We start from the raw sequence: 19,817 nt of genomic DNA, 5'->3' as shown, positions 1-19,817 counted from the left end.
ATCTTCCCGGACTGGGGCATGAACCCGTGTCCCCTGCATCGGCAGGCGGACTCTCAACCACTGCGCCACCAGGGAAGCCCTGACCTGAACTTCTCATTTGACTGGACCGTCACTGACCGGGACCCCGTCGTTGGCTGGGACCCCCGGCTGACTGGTCAGTGCCCCAAAAAAGAACAGAGAGCAAGGGTGTGCAGGCTTATCTCCAGCCCTCCTTCCTGCCAGCTGTTGGTCCAGGCACGTCGGGAAGAGGCCGCCTCCACAAGCCAGCGTGGCTGGGCTCTGATGCATCTGTGCACGGGGCCCAGCTCCTCCAGGTGGGTGGGCAAGAAGGGTGTCCCATCTAGAGCTTGTCACAGGGTCTCTCTGCTGCTTTGGACACGGCCCCCTAGGAGTCCAGCTGAGCCTTGAGACTTCTCTGGGTCTTTCTCAGCCTGCAGGGTGGGCGGGCTGACCTTCGTGGACCCGTGGACCTCACCTCGGCTGCAGCAAACCTGTCCCACTGGCCTCCGCATGCTGGCTTATGTGCTGGGGCCCTCGCCCTTTAGACTTCCCGCCGGCCTTCTGTCCCCATCTGTGGGTCAGCAGCCAGCTTGAGTCTCTCCCGACCCCAGCTCTGACCCTGGTGGGACTCCAGAGCAAGTCCAGGTGACCCTCCCCAGCCCGGGAAGGACCACCACCCCCAGAGCTTGGGGTGGAGGGATGCAGAGAAGGTGGGAGAACCTCGCTCTTCTCCTGAGGGTGACAGAAAAAGTCCAAAGAAAAATTGTGTCTTTCTCAAAGCCCCAACTCTGCACAGCAGCCCTAGTCTCACACAGGAGTAAGATGTGATTTTCCCTTATAAACAATGCCAATTAATGGCATACAGCTTCATTTTGGTAACTCAGGTCATACTTTTGGCAAGTGTTATCACACATAAAAATGAAAAAAAAATCACATTTGAGCTGGTGGAGCAGAGGGCTGAAGGCCTTTTATTATCGTTCGTGGGCAGAGACTGAAATAAAAATCACTTCTAAGGGCAAAACCTTTTAAACTGGAGCATGCGCAAGGCACACACCACTGGTTCTGGGTAAGCAGGCTGCAGTTTTGTTTTGTTTTGTTTTTTTAATTTATTTAATAGATGATGGGCGTGTTCATTGAATCCAACAGTGGATGCCGCAGTTTCTTCTGAAATGTAAAAAAAAACGTGAACATGTGTATCTTTCAAATATCTAAGACTTAAGAGGCTCAGGCCTGGGAGGAGGAAGAGGCTGCTCTCACGCTGAGCACTTCCAGGTCGGAGAGGCAAGCGAGGCGTCAGAGGCTGGGAGACGTCGTGGCGGGACTTTGCCCCAGGATCAGGGGAGATCTAACTTGGAGGGGCTGAACGACCCCAAATATCTTGAAAGAAGACTTTTTTAAACAACAAGATTTAGCAAAGGCAAGTGTAGGAGGTGCTGACTTGAGCACTCCTCATGTGGAGAGGTTTTGTGTTTCTTATTTCTTGCATCCATCCTTGCGTCTGAGGCTGAGGGTGCCCAGGACGGCTGCCCGGCACGGGCACTGCACCACACCAGGTCTCCTCAGTGGTACCGTGGGTGGTTGTGTCATATGGAAGCCGTGAAGGAACATCATCCTTTTTCTTCTTGGAGTCACTGCCTCCCTCTACATTTCCATCCGGCTGGGTTAATAAGGAATTCAACCTCAGCCCTTCCTGGGGATTTTGTGGGGTGCGGGACCAAAGGACATTGGCTCCAAGGTTGTGGGGAGCCCCCTCCAGCCATTGGTCAACACTGCATGCTGGTACTACGTGGATACCCTGGCCCCGACCCACATGGTTCCTGGCTCGTGGGGCAGGAAGCTTTGGTGAGGCTGGGGACGTCTCGCCCATTCCCTTCTGTGCTCTTGTCACCCCCCAGGCCTCTCCGGACATCTCTGACCCACAGACACAACCTTCTGACTTGAGTCCAGCCTGGGCTGCTCCTTCATCTTCTCTGGTGTCTTGAGGGGGCACCTAATTCAGTGGTGCAGACCTCCCTGTGCAGGGCCAGCAAGGGGCAAAGTTGGCCCTGATGTCAGCAGAAATGCCTAACAGACTCACTTGGCTCTGACGACTGACCTGGGCCCTAGAAGGTCCAGCTCTGAGCCCCTCCCAGGCAGATGGCAGGTAGGCACCCTGTACCAAGAAAGCAGTTGAGTGTGCTTGTGACAACTGCATCCCGCCCACGCCATCACTCTAAAGCCTCCCATGGCTCCCAACTGCCACGTGAGCAAAGTCCCATCACATTGCTCTCCAGACAAAGCTCCATCACTTTCTCTAAACACTCCTCCCCTCCCTCTTGTCACATACCTGGGTTCCAGCAGACACCCCTCACTGCATGCTGAGTGGACCCCACACTCTCACATCCCTGCGAATGTTCCCTTGCTGCCGTCTGTGCCTGAAACGTTTCCCCCGCGGACCGTGGTCAGAATCCAGCACCCGATGTCCTTTTGGAGAAGGTGCCACGTGCGGTGCTCAGAGGTCCTCCAGGGGGCACCCAAGTGCATGGAGCCAGAGGCTGCAGGGGTCTTTGTGGACAGAGCCACAGCAAAGGCGGGGGCTTGCTGGGCTTGGGGCTTAATCCATTTTCAAAATGATTTCAATAAAATTATCCCCTAAACCCTCGTTTTTATGGAGATAGGTATAGAGTCTTAACGTCCATTGTGTTTAGCAAATATTTGATGAATCCATTTATTGGGTGATTTGTGATCTTGTGCCAGCCAAGCCCAAAGTTGATAAAAATCCACTTGCACCAGCTGCAGAAGGGAGGAGGGCGAGAAACTAGGAAACAGGAGAAGTCGGCCTCCGCGCACGGCCTCCCCAGCCTCCCGGGTGGTTGCCCCGTCACGCTCTCAGAACACACTTCTCCTCTAGGTCAACAGGATGAGCCTCTGAGTTTCCCATCGAGCCAGGGGTCCATGGCCCGCCAAAGTGCTGGACTTCTCCAGGCGGTGAGCTAGGTTTTCTCCAAAACTGCATCTTTTCATCAAACACAAGTGATGAGTTTCACCACCAGGCATTTTTAATTTGAGGTGCTACAGTCCTCGCCTCCAGCTTCCCAAACTCCATCAAAAAATGAAGATTCTCTCAAATCCTCTCACATTCCTTTGGTGTATTCAGGGCTGAGGATTTTTTCCCCTATAAACAGGTGATGAAAAACTCATGTCAAATTGAAACCTGTAAGTCAAACACGTCATTTTGAGAATCTATGGCAACTTCAGCTGGTGTTTATCGAAAAGAAATGCTTGTAACCCAACGCTTAGGGGTAGCTTGGTTCTCTCTACATAATCCAATTTCTTTTTCCTAGCAAATTGGTTCTTGATGTTAAGCTACTGGAAACACAATATCAATCACCTTCCCTCGACACTATTTCTCTGCTGCCTGATCCTTTAGCTACTCCAGCAGGCCTCAACTAATTATCCACAGTTTATTCCTCATCGCCGAGGTCCCAGCGGTTTCCCCACGAGGGATGAGATATGCAAATGATTGGCATTGGTGAGCCAAAAGAGAGGTTTGCGGTTGTTTTCAAAACCCATCAGGAACAAGTCAATCTTGCAAAGATCATTTTTTTTCTCTGAAGTGTGGTCATATTTCCAGTCCTGCCATGCTGTATATCGTGCAATCTTTATCTCTGGTTTACTTTTCAAAATGATTCTCTTACCAGAAAATAAAGAGCAAATTTTTGCCTTGCTTATACACAACTTACATAAAAAAGAAAATTAATTGTGCACCAGGCCTGTGTGGAAGGCTCGCCTCTTGAGCGGTGGATGGGTCAGGATGGGCAGTAGAGGCTGGGGAGATAGAAAGTCGTGTGTTCCGTCTGTTACATACACCCCCAGTAGAATCCAGGCAGCATCTTGTAGTCAGATGCATTAATATTTCTGCAGATAAATGCATGAATATTCATTATGAGAGGGATTTATAAAGATTATACATGGCTCCGCATCAGCTCAGATCAGGTTTTGCTACCAAATGAGTTTCTGGCCATAATGAAGAACAAAAAGCGGTGTTAGCTTTTTGGATTTTGGACTTGCAGACAGGAGACTGTGGCCCCCTTCTCCCTCCACTGTGTCTTTGTAGGTGCCAGTCACCGCCCGGAGACCCAGGGAAGATGAGCTCTATTTATTGTTGGTGTTACCAAAGGGAAAGAGCCCCAAGCATCCTCTCCAGTCTGACTCACGACCCCAAACTGGCATCGAGGATGCAGTCCCAGAGGTCCCGGGCCTGCGGACCAACAGCCTGGAGAATCGCAAGCCAACGTGTGGTAGACAGGCAGCCCTGAGGGTCCCACGCTCATTTATCAGCAGCCCAAGGGTTCTGAACCCTGGGCTGGCAGCCAACGTAGCTTCGGAGAAACAGGGCTGAGGTCCTTGGCCCCAACAGGAGCCCCGGGAATGACAGGTAAGGAGAAGCAGAGACCTCCCCTCGAGCTAAGGGACGGGAGGCCAGGACATGTAGAAGCAGAAAGCATGGCAGGCCCTGGCCCAGCAAAGAAAACGGTCCTGTCAGATTCTCAAGTTTTAATTCCATCTTACTGCACCCCTTCTGAAGCTATGAATATCTCCGCAGGCCAGCTCTAGACCGAAATGCCAAAGATTCCCACCAAAGGTGATTTTTTTTTTGGCCCTACCCTGGCGATGCTCTGTGGTCCTTTATTACCAGTTTTTCTGCTTTTCCCTCCTCCGCCTGCCCTGATTTGACGGAGATGACTTGTTCCTGTCCCCGTGACCTCAGCTCGTCAGCAGAAAACAAATACATTTTCTCTGCTGTGACAACTTCACCCAGCCCCGAGGAGGCTGCCTACCCTTGCGTTGACACCCAAAGTTGAAAACCTTCTTTTCCAGCATCTGAAAAGAGTCTATGATCTAAAACCTGGCTGTCAACATCAAGGAGGAAGGAAAGAGGCAGCCCTCAGCTCTTCTTGGCCAAGAAAACAATTCCTGCTCCATTCTGCTTTTTATTCTTCCCAGAAAGGGCCCAGATTGACTGATGGCAGCGGGAAAGGCAGATAAAAAGAGGGCTGAGAGGGCTTCCCTGGTGGCACAGTGGTTGAGAGTCCGCCTGCCGATGCAGGGGACGCAGGTTCGTGCCCCAGTCTGGGAAGATCCCACATGCCACGGAGCGGCTGGGCCCGTGAGCCATGGCCGCTGAGCCTGCGCGTCCGGAGACTGTGCTCCGCAGCGGGAGAGGCCACAACAGTGAGAGACCCGCGTACCGCAAAAAAAAAAAAAGAGGGCTGAGAGGTGGGTTGATCTGAGTCTCTCTGGGGATCCATGAAATACAGTTTTTCATTTAGTCCAGGCTATTTCTACAGAAACCAGAACATGCAAATATTTACTTTGTTCTCAATATTTCCAGACATCTGTCCAGTTTCAGAACCGACCTGCAAAATGTCACTTTATGTGAACACAGCCATTCTTCAGCTAGGGAAGAGCTTTAAAAGAAAACTCTGAAATGCTAAGAAGAAAACTCCCCAAACCCTTTATTCAATCAGTGGCAGATGTAAGAAGTGATATTCCCAGGCTAGAAAAACTCATAATAGAGCCTAAGCTTGAACAGAGCAGAGTCTACGTTTTATCGTGTAGAGCTGCTCTTCTGGCTTTGGCGAAGAGTGATGGCCTGTCTGAAATTGGTGTGAGGATACTTTGAGTGGGTGTGATCTGTCCTCCTAACTTGCACTGCCTGCGGCAGACTGTCACGGAAATAGCGTTTCCTTTCCGTCCTCAGGTGAGTGTTAATTGCAGGCCATTTTCCTTGCGGTCCCTGAACTTAGACAACTTTAGCAAGATGTACAGGGTCACGGGGACCTTGAGTACATTTATCATGGACCCAGCAGACACAGCTTCTTCATGTCAGTGATGCTGTGTCTCCAGGACATTCCCACTAGCCAGTAGCTGGAGAAAACCAAGATGAAAAGGCGTGTGCATGTGTGTGTGTGTGTGTGTGTGTGTGAAGGATCAAACCTGTGCAAAGATAACTTCAACCTTCCACACCCAGGTCTGAGGACATGCTTTCAATACCAAACTAGAAGGGGGAGGGATAAATTAGGGGTTTGGGTTAACATATACACACTACTGTATATAAAATAGATAAGCAACAAGGACCTACTGTATAGCACAGGGAACTGTACTTAATACTCTATAAAAACCTATATGGAAAAAGAATTAAAAAGAGTATATGTGTAACTGATTCACTTTGTTATAAAGCAGAAACTAACACACCATTGTAAAGCAATTATACTCCAATAAAGATGTTAAAAAAAAGAATATATATATATATACTTATACATACATAAAACTAAATTACTTTGCTGTACACCAGAAACTAACACAAATTGTAAATTGACTATAGTCCAATATAAAATAAAATTTTTTTTAAAAAGCAGAGGAATAAAATTAAATTTTTTTTTAAAGTACCAAACTAGAAAGCCATGCTGTAAGCCTGAGAGCTCCCTACCTCGATGAGAAAATAGAGCGCAGGTCAGAGCCCTCGTTCCTGGAGGACCTTGCATCTCGAGCTGGATTTCGACTTGGCCACTGTCTCCCTAGCTCAGATCCGTGAAGCTCCGAGGTCCCAAGGCTGTGAGAATCCGGGAGCTGCACCCCCTGCCACGGCCAGCCTGACCGCGCCCTCAATTCACCCAGGGGACCACCGTGGGCCCTTCACCCCCGGCAAGGATGCTGGCAAGGACACACGATCAGTTCCTGCCCCGTTCCCACCGCCCCTTCGCCAGCCAGCTTGTACGGAGCCGCCTGCCGTGTGCCGAGCAGAATTCTAGAGCTAGGAAAGCCAGAAGCCCTGCGATGGGGCCTCGGCCGCACGGAGCTTATTCTCTAAAGGGAGGAGACAGCCAGCCAGCTGAGGATGTTGCAGGGGAGCGGGCCTGGGGGGCTGTGGGAGCACCGGCAGGGCACGCGGTGAGCTGGGCGTGAGCGCAAACCTGCCTCGTGCCCCGCCGGCGTGTGCCACTCACACAGGATCCGGGACTGTGGTCGGGACCCTCCGCTCAGAATTAGGCCGAGTGGGACCTACCTTTTCCAGGACATTTTCCTCTCTGGATAGCAAGCCGCCCGCACCCGCCAAGGAGAAGGGCTGTCAGAGCAGGGACCGCAGGATGGACCACGGAAAGCGCGCTCCCGTCCACACCAACCCGGAGCAGCCTGTGGGCCCCACGCTCTGCCTGAGCCTCTGTCTTTGCCCTCCTCTCTCCATCTGCGTTCTCTCCTTCCCCCTGGTTTTCACTACACTGTGATCTAGTGTGTTTTGATGTTTTAAACTTTCTTTCACCTGCTAAAGGCAAGAGGAAGTGTATGAAAAGGCAACTACGTCGAATCATTTTTGTTTCAGTATGAGGTTTGCAGGTTTCGTAAAGAGACTCCAGACTGAGGGCAATCGGTGGTGTCGTGTCAGGCCAAGGTCCCCAAGGTGTCCCCCAGCTCAGCCGTGCTCATCTCTTGAGCTTCCTCGAGGGGTCCAGGAACAGAGGTGGCAGATACATGGTGAATTATTCGTGCAAGAAGGAAATGATAGTGAAAGATGAGAGGCAGTACTAAGCAGCGGGTGTGGGGTTGTATTTCCCATCCGCGTATAATGCACGGTTATTACTGGAGTTATAATGGCTGAGGAGTCATTTAGATACATCTTCCTTAGCTTGATTTTTAGTCTGTTATTTAGATAGATGTTTAAGTTAAAGGCTGGCTTATGTTTTCATTATGAAATCTCAGAATCCATCCAAGCCTTCCCAAGTCCCCTCCTCCCACATCCCCTCACGGGGCAGAGACAGGGCAGAGCTGCCCATGGGATCCTAGGCTCAGAAGGAGGCCCAGCTGGGCAGGGCAGGCACGTTCCAGGCCCTCCAGCCAGGTGACGTCCTCGGCCTCACCAGGACTGGCTGACCTGTGCACTCCTGAGGGCAGGTGCTTTGGGGAGGTGTGGGCGGTGTCTCCCACCAAGTCCAGACTCTGCTGGGTTCAGCACGCTGAGAGGTCAACGTCCTTGCACCACAGAGGAGCTTGTTGTCTCACAGAAAACCAGCAAGAGGTGGTAACACGTGTGGCATGGCGGTTACCAGGACCATGGTGTCACCAGCCTCAGGGTGCTGGTCCCTGCATCTGCATTCTTGCCAGTGCCAGAGTTCTGCTTCTGCTTCTGCTTCTGCTCAGGAACTGGGTGGTGATGGCCTTTGGGATCTCACATCACTGTGACACTTCCTGTTGTCACTGGGCCCTCGGTGACCAACTCAGATCACTGACCAGACCATGGGCCAGAGGAGAGAATGGTCAAAGGCTTAAGGTCCAGATCCTTGACCCCAATACAGGTCTTGTCCACTACCCCTGGGTGGTATGACCTTGATCCATCCTCAAGTAGAGACAGCAAGTCACCACTGGAAGGACACAGGGCAAGAGCTGGCCCTGCACTGTTCCCCTCACCACGGTGGGCAGAAGCCCCTTAACTAGAAAGTGTGTATGCTTGGGTCTCACCTGCCTGTGTACCTGCAATCTGACTGCTCTCTCACAGAGCGAACCTCGTGGGGGTTCCACTCCACTTGAGGACTGAGATCTAAAGTTACTTTTTCTTTGGGGAAGCAACAGTTGGGCTAACATGGAGATAAATTAGAAAGCAAGGGTGTGTTTCACAGAGCTCCTGGTCCCAGACCACCACTGGAACTCCGCATCCAGGCAGATTTCTCTCTGGGTGGAGGTCAGCCGCCTTTGCTCTCCCTGACACTCAGATGCACTGTTTGAAGAAGTCGAAAGTACAGCAAGACCACAGGGGTTGAGGTATGTGAAGGATCAACCCCCAGGTGTGGAGAGGACAGTCTAGACATGCCTGTTTGAGGTGAGGGAGGGGCCCATAGTGTGCCTGGGAAAATCCCTGGCCCTTCCTTATCCATCCGTCCACCGTACATGCCTCCATCCACCCACATATCCACCCACCCATGTGGGCATGCGTGCATCCAACCATCCATCCATCCATCCATCCATCTATCCACCCGCCCACAAACCCATCCATCTACCCAACTATTCATCCATCCAGCCAGCCAGCTATCCATCTATCCATCCATCCATCCAACCATCCATCCATCCATCCATCCATCTATCCATCTATGCCTCCATCTATCCCTCTATACATCCATACATCCACCCGCCCACCCATCCATCCACCCATGTGTACATGCATGCATGCATCTAACCAAACATCTATGCAACCATCCATCCCTCCATCCATCATCTTTGCATCCATCCATCCCTCCATCCATTCATTCACTTAAACACACACACTCATGGAGGCAGAGACTGCCCAAGAGGCTCACAACCTATTAAGAAGCCCCACCTGATGCTGAGAAGAAAGCTGGGGCCATGGCTTACGTTTCTGATTGACGGATGAGGCAGTGCTGCACCCAGTCTCTCCCAGACTACCAAAAAGGAGGAGTTGTACCTTCCAGGCTCACTGGAGATTCTCGCTCTCCTTCTTCAGGGCTGATGGATGGGGCTACTGAAAGCAGAGAGGATTATGTGTCTTAAGTTCTGGTTCTCTGGCTCCAGATCTTCAACTGGGTCATTTGTATATCAGAAGCAATTTTAAAACCCTATTCCTCCGATTGTCCCTGTCAAACTGAGGGTGACAGGGATTCCAGGAAGTTTCTGGAGTCTTGATCTTTGAATGTTTCCCTCTAATTTAACTTAAGGATGACACATGGAGATGCTCTCTCCATTCCCACTGATTTGGAAACTTTTATATATGATATTTTATAAGTTAGGATAAATAAATGGCTCTGAGCTGTTAATATCTTCAGAGTCCCAGAAAAAGCGTTCTTCATCTGTCACATGGGTGCTGACCTTACAGTTTGTGAGAAGGTTTAAGTCCAACCTGTCTGTCAAGTGGGAGGTGCCCAAGAGAGCACCTGAGTTATCTCATCGTCACCTACAGAATGAGCCACCGATAGCCCATGTGTACTCCTCACTCGGAGTCACTAAGCCAGTATCTTGCATTATGTCTTTTCATCTGAAATTTCATCTTCTCTGTTTTCCATGGAGGAACGTCAGCCGGGAGACAGTGAAGAAATGACAAAATCAGGAGGACCAAGACTCCAGTCGGTCCCTTGTTCTGACCGGTTCCAAATCCTAACTCGAATCTCGACTCTCAGTACTGGGACAGTGTTGGTCTTCATCACTCAGGGCTGGAAGCAGCGTGGGAGAGGGGTGGTCACCCCACCTTCTGCGACACCCCCCAAGCCAGGAACAGGAATCAAGTAAGTGAGCCCTGAATCATCACAGTGTACACTGGAGTTGATTTTCTAATTTCAGAGATAAGAAAATGCAAAGGCAAGTTACAACCTGGGGGAAATTATTCACGACACTGACAGAGGGCTGGTGTCAGGATGAATAAGGAACGCCCACCGATCACTAGGAAATCAGGGCCCAGTAGAAAAGTGATGCACGAGACGGTTAACAGAAGAGGATATACTGCGGGAACAAGTCCGGAGGCTGTGCCCCTGCCCTCAAGGTCAAGGGGTGACCAACCACAGCCATAGGGAGTCCCACTGTGCCCCCAGCGCATGGCAGACACGAGGACTCCTGGCCACACCAGCACTGGATAAGTGCAGCTCACCCGCTCTTCCACACGTAGCTGGTGGAAGGGTCAGCGGGTGCGACTGCTTTGGAAAACAGCTGGGGATTTTCTCTTAAAATAGAAGACGCACGCCCTGCCCCCACCCCCAGCGCTACTGCTTGGTGTACAAGCATCGAGGAATTCTTGAATATCTGGAGAGACTTGGTCAAAACTGACTGTCAGAGCCTCACAGATGATGGACGAGATCCAAGGGATCCCAGCAGAGGAGGAGAGAACTAGAGGATACAGGCGAAGAATTTTAACAGGGAGGAGCTAAATCGGACTCCATGTTCCATCTGTTTCTTTGACTTTAACCTTTGCTTTTCGTTGCTTCTGGGAACCCTGCCCCTCTGTCTGAAGGTTAAACTAAAGTGCCTTTGTTCAGCTCACAGGGAGACAACCTGACCCTGTCCACCTGTGGATGGCTGCGGAAAAGAAGAAATTAACACATCACCTCCCGGAGGCTGGCTATTCCAGGAGATGTTTTGCAAGACTGATGGCCCTTTTACTTTACTTCCTCACCACCTCTCCCTCTCTGGTTCTATTACAGAAACTGGCATCCAGACCCCATAAGATGGTTTTTCAGAGACACTGGTCTGCCATCTTCTCGGTCTACCGGCTTTCCGAATGAAGTCGTACTCCTCGTCTCAGCGCCTCGTCTCTCATTGACTGGCCTGTTGTGCGGTGAGCAGAGCAAGCCTGGACTCGGTAACAGAATGAACATAATCCAGCGGCCAAAAGGGAAACCGCCACGGCAGGAAGAAATACCGATGAGTCGCAGGGATATAATTTTAAATTAAAAGAACGGACTCAAGATTGCTTTCAACATTTCTACCTTTCTATCATGAAGATGAAAAATGAAAAATTTAAAAATAAACTTAAGTACACATGCAGACACAAGAAATCTATGTAAAAAGCAAAGCACAGGAATGATAACTGGGCAGCAGATCCAGTTTATCTGCGGGGGAGAGAGGTGGGCTGTGAGGTACGAGACAGTGGGATGTGGGTTGTTACCTTGTTATCAAGGAGCCATTTGTTCAGGGAGGTGACGAGTTCACCAGAGCACCGAGCAGGGCCCTGTGGGGCTCCAGGGCACAAAAGCCTTTCTCTGCCCCCCACTTCTGGCTTACAGGTAATAGGCTTCATTCAGCCTCCGTGACCTTCCCTAGCTCCAAAGGGCAGGTTCCAACAGATGTTAATCAGAGAAGGGAGGGGATGCAGAGACAAGGGAGGAGCGGTCAGGAAACAACAGTGCAGCCTGGGCGCGGGGTCCTGGTTCCTCCTCAAGGGATGCACAGCACAATATCTTTGAGCTGTTTTGCAGATACTGAAGCCTCTACCAGGTGGGAGCAGTTAACTAGCTGCATCTGCCCTCAAGCACGGAGACCCCAGATCGGCTGGAACCAGAAGGTTGATGAGGCCGACTCCCGACGACCTCACCACCAGCCAATCAGAAGCGTGTCCATGTGCTGATCGTGCCCGCTTTGAACCATGACTATAAACGCCTCACTCCCCCCTCCAGGGTGGGACACACAGTTTTGAGGGCACTAGCCTGCTGTGGTCCCCTTTGCCTTGGCAAAGCAATAAAGTTATTCTTTTCTACTCCACCCAAAACTCTGTCTCCAAGATTTAATTCAGTGTCGGGGTACAGAGGCCAGATTCGGCTTCAGACCCCCAGCTCCAGCCTCACTCTGTCCTCTGCTTTGGGGCAGCCCCTGCAAACCCCTCTCCCCACGGCCAGCTGCTCCCAGCCAGGCCCTGCCTCATGGTGCTAAAAGGTCCCCCGCTTGCTCTCTGCTCTGCAGTGACCACTCAGGAATGCTTCTCCCTGCACAGTGCAGTCTGTTCCAGAAGCACCTGCATCCACCTGCCAGATTTCCAACACCATCGAGCAGCCCCACCGCACCCCTTCAGATGCCCCCATGGGCCAACTGGACCCTCCTCCCTGGCGCTCAGAGACCCTGGGTCAGCCCCCAGTGTGCTGAGCCACAGCACTGTGGGCTTCACCTCCAAACTGCCACGTTACAATAGTCCGGCTTCTTCCCCCGTTTCTCTGCCGCAGGGCGATACCACTTCCTGCAGACCCTGCACCGCCGGGCTCCCTTGCTGCATTTTTACTTCTCCGATGCCAAGTCAGCCTCTCTAACCGGGGACCTCTGTCCCGACGGGCCCCTGCCTGCTTCTGGTGCTTAGTAAGTTACCTGCAAACACAGGGAACAACTCATGCTGATTAATAGAAGCAGAAAGTAGGGAAAGGAATCGGTGCTGGCGAACTGAAGCCGAGAAGCCCAGGCCACGCACTGGGGCTCGGCTTCCACCTGCGGTTTTGTGGCTACAGCTTTCCAGACCAGCTGGAATCTGGTGGGCTTGAGGCTGCACGAGCAGTGAGGGGGGCCGTGGGTTACATGTGCACGTCCGATGGGCTCTCCCGGATTATGAGTTGGTAGGTCTGGGTGTCCCCCACCCGGGGCCTCTTCGAGAGGAGCTGAGTGGTGACCAGGACCACTGCCCCAGCCTCTGCTCTGTGGTCTCCATTCTCTCCCACTCTTTCCTTCTGAATTACAATTTCTTAAAACCAAAACACCCAAATGCCCTAAAAACACCAGGAAAGCCTCCAGTATAAGCATAATCATGGGCATCGTTATTGTTTGAGAGCTAATTAGCCAGGCCCCCTGCTGACCACTTCACACACAGGAAACGAAGCTGTGAGGCTTGAATCATTTGCCCAAATGGTTCAGCTCTGGAGGGCCCAGCAGGCTTCTAAGGTCTGGCCCAAGAGCTGCAGCCCCAAACCCCGCCATGCAGCCCATGTTCATTATCTCCCAGGAACCCAGCCGCATTCACCGACGGCCACCTTTGGTTGCACACACAAGGGGCTGGGAGGCCAAGGCGGGCACACTGACCCCAGGCTCTGCACAGGTAGGTGGCCACGAGGCCCACAGCCCATGGTCTCCCCCCGGTGAGGGAGCCCTGAGTGCAGACATTGCACCAGCATCCTGGTTACAGGCCCGGGTCCCCAGCATCTGCCTCACCCCCGCTGACTTGGAAATCGGGAAGGTTGTAGCAGGCCTTCTCCAGATGGCCATTCCCCTGGAGGATGGGCGATCCAGGTGAGGGGACACGTAGGTCCACACCGGGAAGGGAAGGGCAGTGTGAGAAATTGGGCCTCGACATTTAGGCCCTGGTGCCCATGCCTCTCCTGCTGACCTGAGACCCTGGCCAGGGCACCTCTCCCGCTCTGGTCCCCAGTTCCCTACTCAAAGGCCAAGTCCCTCCAGGTAAGGCCCAAGGTCCCTCCCAGCCCTCACGCCCTGTGACTTTGAGAGTCCGCCATGGCCAGGGCGCTCGCCTGCTCTGAATTTCCACTCAGTGCTTCTTTTCAATACCTGGTCGCGATGCTATTTCTTAGCGCTGACAAGAGAAAGGGCATCATCGGACAGTAGACAAGAGTGTTTAGTGCACGCGGCATGGACCTCCGGGCCGTTACAGTCCCCGTGACCCGAGGAAGACCTCAAATGGTGGGCCAGCATCCTGTAAGCGTCTGCAGATGCACGGGGTGCAGGCCTGTGGGCAGGTGCCCCTGCTCACTCATGGTGCCAAAGTCTTGCTGCTTATGACCTGTTTGGGGTTGTGAAATTTCTTACTATTTGATTATAGGAAAACACAGAAAAATACCAATGTCTAAGTCAAGATGTTTGCCACAAATGATCATCTCCAAGTTGGATAAGTGAAATCTGAAGCTGGTGTATCCCTCCCACTAGATTTTACAATAAAATTGGATCATTTGTGTTGCGCTCTGAGGAAGAAATAGAAGCTCTAAGGAATAAATAGATACTCAGAGTGACACTTGGAAAGGAGTCGTCAGTCTGGGCGGGAAAAAACCCAAACCTATTTATCTGGGCTACATAGCACATCAGTGAAATACTGAATCATGATTAAATATAATTTTTGAAACAAACCAAAAAACTATTGACTACAATAGAGGCCGATGCAACTTCACTGGGGTAAATGAGAAGCGGGACTATCTTGCATGAAGCAGAGGGTGTCGTGGACGAAGCATCAGGGCTGGCGAGAATGCACTGATGGGTGGGGACACGAGGCACTTCCGTGGAGGAGGTGGCGTGACGACCTTCCATGGGGCTACAGGCCCTGCTCCATGCCCGATCTCTCTGCCGTCCTTACTCCCCAGCCACCGGCTCCCAAGCGTGCCGTCTGGACGTGCTCACTCCCTGAAGGCAGACCTGCCAGCAAAGTCACTGTTCTCACGATGGAACCAGAGCAGTGGGACCGCAGGGTACTGGGACACGTTCCTCCCACTGTATATGGACCCCGTACCACAATCGAGCTTAGATTCTGGGCCTCTGAGCTGCTCCAGGAATAGAGCACCAGGCCCTGGCCAGGACCATGCGGACAATTAACCAATATTGTTGTTGGGCTTGTTTGTGAGGGAAGGGATGGGACTGTCCACCTGGGTACTCTCCGTGTTAATGACAGTTAAAGATAGGTTCTCTCTGGAATCCTGAAGTAGGTGGCATTGCTTGAGCCGAGGCCCAAGCAGAAAGAGAGGGCAGCGTCAGATCTGCTGCAATGCCAGGAACCTCTTCTGTGCTCTGGTGTGTCCTCTGCCCAGCTCTGCTCCATCAGAGAGCCGTGGTTCCGTCAAACGGGAGAATTTCCTCGCTCGAACCCAAAGCGACAAGACGAAGTGGGAAGAGAGCAGTGAGGCGCTAAGTCTACTGGAATAAAACGCCATTAGAGTTTCTTGAATAACTGTGAAATCAAACATCTCAGTTGAGGATAAATTGAGACGTATCACAATTTCCTTCTTCGCAGGGAGAAAAAAAAGAATCTTCAAATTCTTTAGAAAAAAGTTTTGCCCATGGCAAAGAACATTATGGAAAAGTCCACCGTGCCAGGAATTTCAATTGTTTTAGCTGTGAAACGCAATTTATCAGCGTCAGTGTCTTCCGTATCCAAGGCCACAGCTTCAAATACAGTAAAGGAGACACAGAGACACAGCATTACCGAGAAAATGTGCTCATTCGAAAACCTGTACAAATGAGAAAAGAACTATCCTTAGCTACAAATCTCTCTACCCTTATCCCCAGCGTAAGCCGTGCATGCAGGTATTGTAAGGAGGTTGAAGGAAAGGTGAACTCTCTGGGGATGTCAGGGATAAAGCTGTTTGACACTCCTGGAACCCGAAGGCGTGTTTAATGTATCCTCAGCAGGAACGCTGGCTCTTGGAATTTGCTAGTCCAGGGTGCATATTGAAATTCAGTCTGGGAGCAGTCTGGGTTTTTCTTAACTTAAAGAAGGCATTCCTAAACTTCCTCATGTATATGCTACTCATGGCGTTGGTGATCCTCTAGAATGTTCCCTCTCCCTCGTGGGTTCTCAACAACGTGCGCTCTGCGCCCCAGTGACCATCTCTGCGCTCCTTCCACTGAAGGCTCTGCTTTGGCATCCCTGCCCGGGAGTCACACTGTACGGCTCACTGGAAGGAATAAAGGAGATTATAAATAGAGACTGTTTAGATAAAGGCAAAACATGCATCCAGAAAGAGAAGCTCATCTGCAGTAGATTATGTGTTTATCGAGGGAAATCAGCGGCACACGAAACCTTGCAAAGGACGCGAAACTACCATTGATGGGCTCTGGTGGTCCGTCACAGAGCCCATCCCCTGGCTTTTACTCCAGATGTATTGGGCTATTTGTCCCCAGGGCAGAGCAAGGATTGTTCCCATGCAACAGCAAAAGAAAAAGAGAATGAAATACACTTCTAATGTATGCTGGGTCTCATGTCATGCTTACAGGAGTAGAAATAATGATTTCTAAAGAGATGCATTTGTACGGTGTTAAATTTTAAGCTGTATTTAAATTGTACAGATAATCTAGTCATGACTTGAGACTAAACAGGTACTTGAAACATTCCTCTGTTTAGCCTCCAACTGAAGGAGGCCAAAGGGATAAGGTTCTTTTTATTTTTTCATATAATGTGGGAATTTCTAAAGTTCATCTCTTGCAAACTCATGCAACTTTTCTCCTGCAATTTGCAAAACTCTTAAGCACCTGTGAAGGCTTTAAACGCAGGGAACAATTTTTGTCACCAGACTGTGTTCTTCTTCCAAGGGATATTCTCTCAAAAACACTCAAGGCTTCCCAGAAAGTGATCAGCCATTGGTCCATCTAAGAGGCATAAGGATACCCCTAAAATCTCAACAGCTTAAGATCTAATAGAAATTGTTTCACTTTATTAAATGGTGATGACCGAATCCTGAATAAATTTCACGTAAAAACTTATTTTCCTTTGCTTTTGAAAATAGTCCCAAAGGTCTGATTGTTCCTGGGTTGTTGAACATGAGGCATCACAACCACCACAGGAGGAGATGACGCCATGAGGTCTTTCTTAGATACCAGCATGGGTTTTTTTTTAAGTTTTTTTAATTGTTAATGAATTTTTATTGGAGTACAGCTGCTTTACGGATGTTGTGTTTGCTTCCACTGCACAGCAAAATGCATCAGCCATGCGCAGACATATATGCCCTCGCTCTTGGGTTTCCCTGCCATTCAGGACACCCCAGTGCACTGCGTAGAGCTCCCCGTGCGCCACACTATACTCCCCTCCGTTGTCTATTTTATACATGGCATCAATCCCAGCCTCCCACTTCCTCCCACCCGACCTTTCCCCCTTGGTATCCATGTTTGTTCTCTACGTCTGTGTCTCTACTTCTGCTTTGCAAATAGGTTCATCTGTACCATTTTTCTAGATTCCACATATATGCATTGAAATACGATATTTGTTTTTCTCTTTCTGACTTACTTCACTCTGTATGACACCCTCTAGGTCCATCCACGTCTCTACAAATGACCTTATTTTGTTTCTTTTTAGATACCAGCATGTTTTGAAAACCACAGCTGAGCTCAGAAACAAAACAAGTGGTTGTCCCTTTGTAAATCTTCTCTGTGGTCATGGTTGAACAGAAAGCGATTTTCACGTCTTCTCTCAATGCACAGGTGTGACCCCTGATGACTTTAATAAGAGCGGCAGCCTTGTGTACGCGTGTCCTGAATCACCGTCATGATAACCAAGATTGATTGTACGGGCAGCTGGCTTGGACCCCCCCAGCAGCACCTGGTGAACGCACGACTCACATCCTTTGGTGCTATGATAGCAACAGTTGACGGTGACTTGGAGACCGGGTGTTAATGTAAGCGGTCAACCACTGTCAGCTGTCATGGCCACCAGACATGCCTCACAGAAAACTGTGTTCCAACTCAGCCTCCCCATGGTCTCTCTGCTGGTGTCCCTCGGAATTATTACAGCGACTCTGCAGAAAGCAGAGTGTACCAGCCAGGGTGCAGTCATAAAACAGGAACCACGCCTTTGTTTAGTAGAGATAAAGTAATTAAATACTTTTAAGCTAGATATCGAAAAACTGAGAAAAGCAAAAAGGAAACCGAGATGTCACAGAGGCAGGGAGTTAAAGAGGCAGCTGGAGCCATGGGGGCGAAGGGAAGATGCTGGGATCGTTCACATTGGGAATCACGGAGACGTCTACAGAGGGGGGTCACTGCGCGCTGGTGCTGACATCCCAGGAGCTCGGGGAAGGGACCCCAGTTTTCCGAGACTCAGGCAACTAATAAGGAAACGCTAGTCAGCTGTGGCTGGGAGCCCTGAGCAAGGAGGATGGTTTGGGGGAGCCCTGAGCAAGGAGGATGGTTTGGGGAGCGAGCAAAAAATAAAAGCAAAGCAGAGCCAACTGTGGTACCGAAATGAGTTGCTACTGCTGCTTGCAAGGAGGGCCGCGGCTGAGCAACAGAGAGCAAAATGGGAAGGAGGGCACCCTGTCTCACTCTCGCCCCCTTTGAACGGCCCATCAGGAACAGTGGGCAAAGCAGAAATTCGATCTGCAGAGGCGCAGCCCCAGCTTCACAAAGCGCAGCCTAGAAGTGCATCTGCAGCTGAGACCATGAATTCATAACCCGCACAGCCCACCCTCCACCCGCCCAGCATCCTTTCCCTTCCCCGTACGTCCACGCCTCCGCACGGTAACATGACACGGAGCTGTTCCTCTCACTTTATGCAAAAGACGATGCTCTTATTCTGGTCCCAAAATGAGGGGACGCAGAGTCCCAAGAGTCACCTGGGTCGCATCGGCACGCTCCATCTGCGTGAGTCTCCTGTGGCAGCTGTAACAAGGTGCCACAAACATGATGGCTGAGAACAGCACACATTTTCTCTTACGGTTCCAGAGGCCAAGAGTCTAAAATCAAGGTGTGGGCAAGGCTGCTTTCCTCTGGAAGATTCTGGAAAGAGTCTGTCTCCTTGCTTTTTTCTAAGTTTTAGAAGCCACCTGCGTTCCTTCTTCCCATCACTCCACCCAGAGCTCAGGGTAGGTGTGGTCAGCTGGATAACAGCCCTAAGAGGTCCTCATCCCCAGTGCCTGAATCAGAAGCCCAGGGGTGCAGCCCAGCAGTCTGGGTTTGAATAAGCCTCCAGGTGATTCTGACAGGAGTTAAAATGGAACAGGGCTGCCCAAGAGGCCATGCCCTGACCTCCAGCCCGTGCATGGCAGAGGCTCCAGAAGGCGCCCCTATTTGCTACAGGCACCCCAGGACCCCTGTTTCCAGTAGATCCGCCCGCTCTGTAGCCGGGCCTCCTTCTGAAGCACTTCAGTGCTCTGGCCCCACTCGTACCTGGCGATCTCCCGGGCGGTTCAGTAAACGGATTAGAGCGTGTGGTGTGGCAGTACACGTCCCCTCTGTACACGATGCGTGCTGCCCCTGAAATCCAAAACAGCCTCCTTGGCATCATGCTTCCTTCTGAGTGGAAAGTCAGCACCATATCCTGCACGTTGGCGGCTCTCGTAGCAAGTTCCAGAGCTCCAGAAACTTCACGATGTGATGGGCCACCACGTTTTCGTGGGGTTTTCTCTCACCCTCTGGCTTACTTTCATCTTCCTAGGGCCTAAAGTATCTGCTGCTTCCCGCTCACCAGGTCTCACGAGCATAACGTTACCCACGTGGTAAACCACTGTGACCTTCCTTGGAATTTCAGATAATCAGGGTGCCGGGGACCATTTGACGGCAGAGGACAGGAGAGATGGGGTACACAGCCTGGGGACAGGACCGTTGAGTTGTGTGGTTGCCCCTTTCAGGTTAAAGGGAACCTGCTAGTGCAAATTGGT

Source organism: Orcinus orca, chromosome 14 (assembly GCF_937001465.1).
Source record: "Orcinus orca chromosome 14, mOrcOrc1.1, whole genome shotgun sequence".
NCBI classification, from domain to species: domain Eukaryota; kingdom Metazoa; phylum Chordata; class Mammalia; order Artiodactyla; family Delphinidae; genus Orcinus; species Orcinus orca.
Note: the sequence above shows the minus strand (reverse complement) of the source record.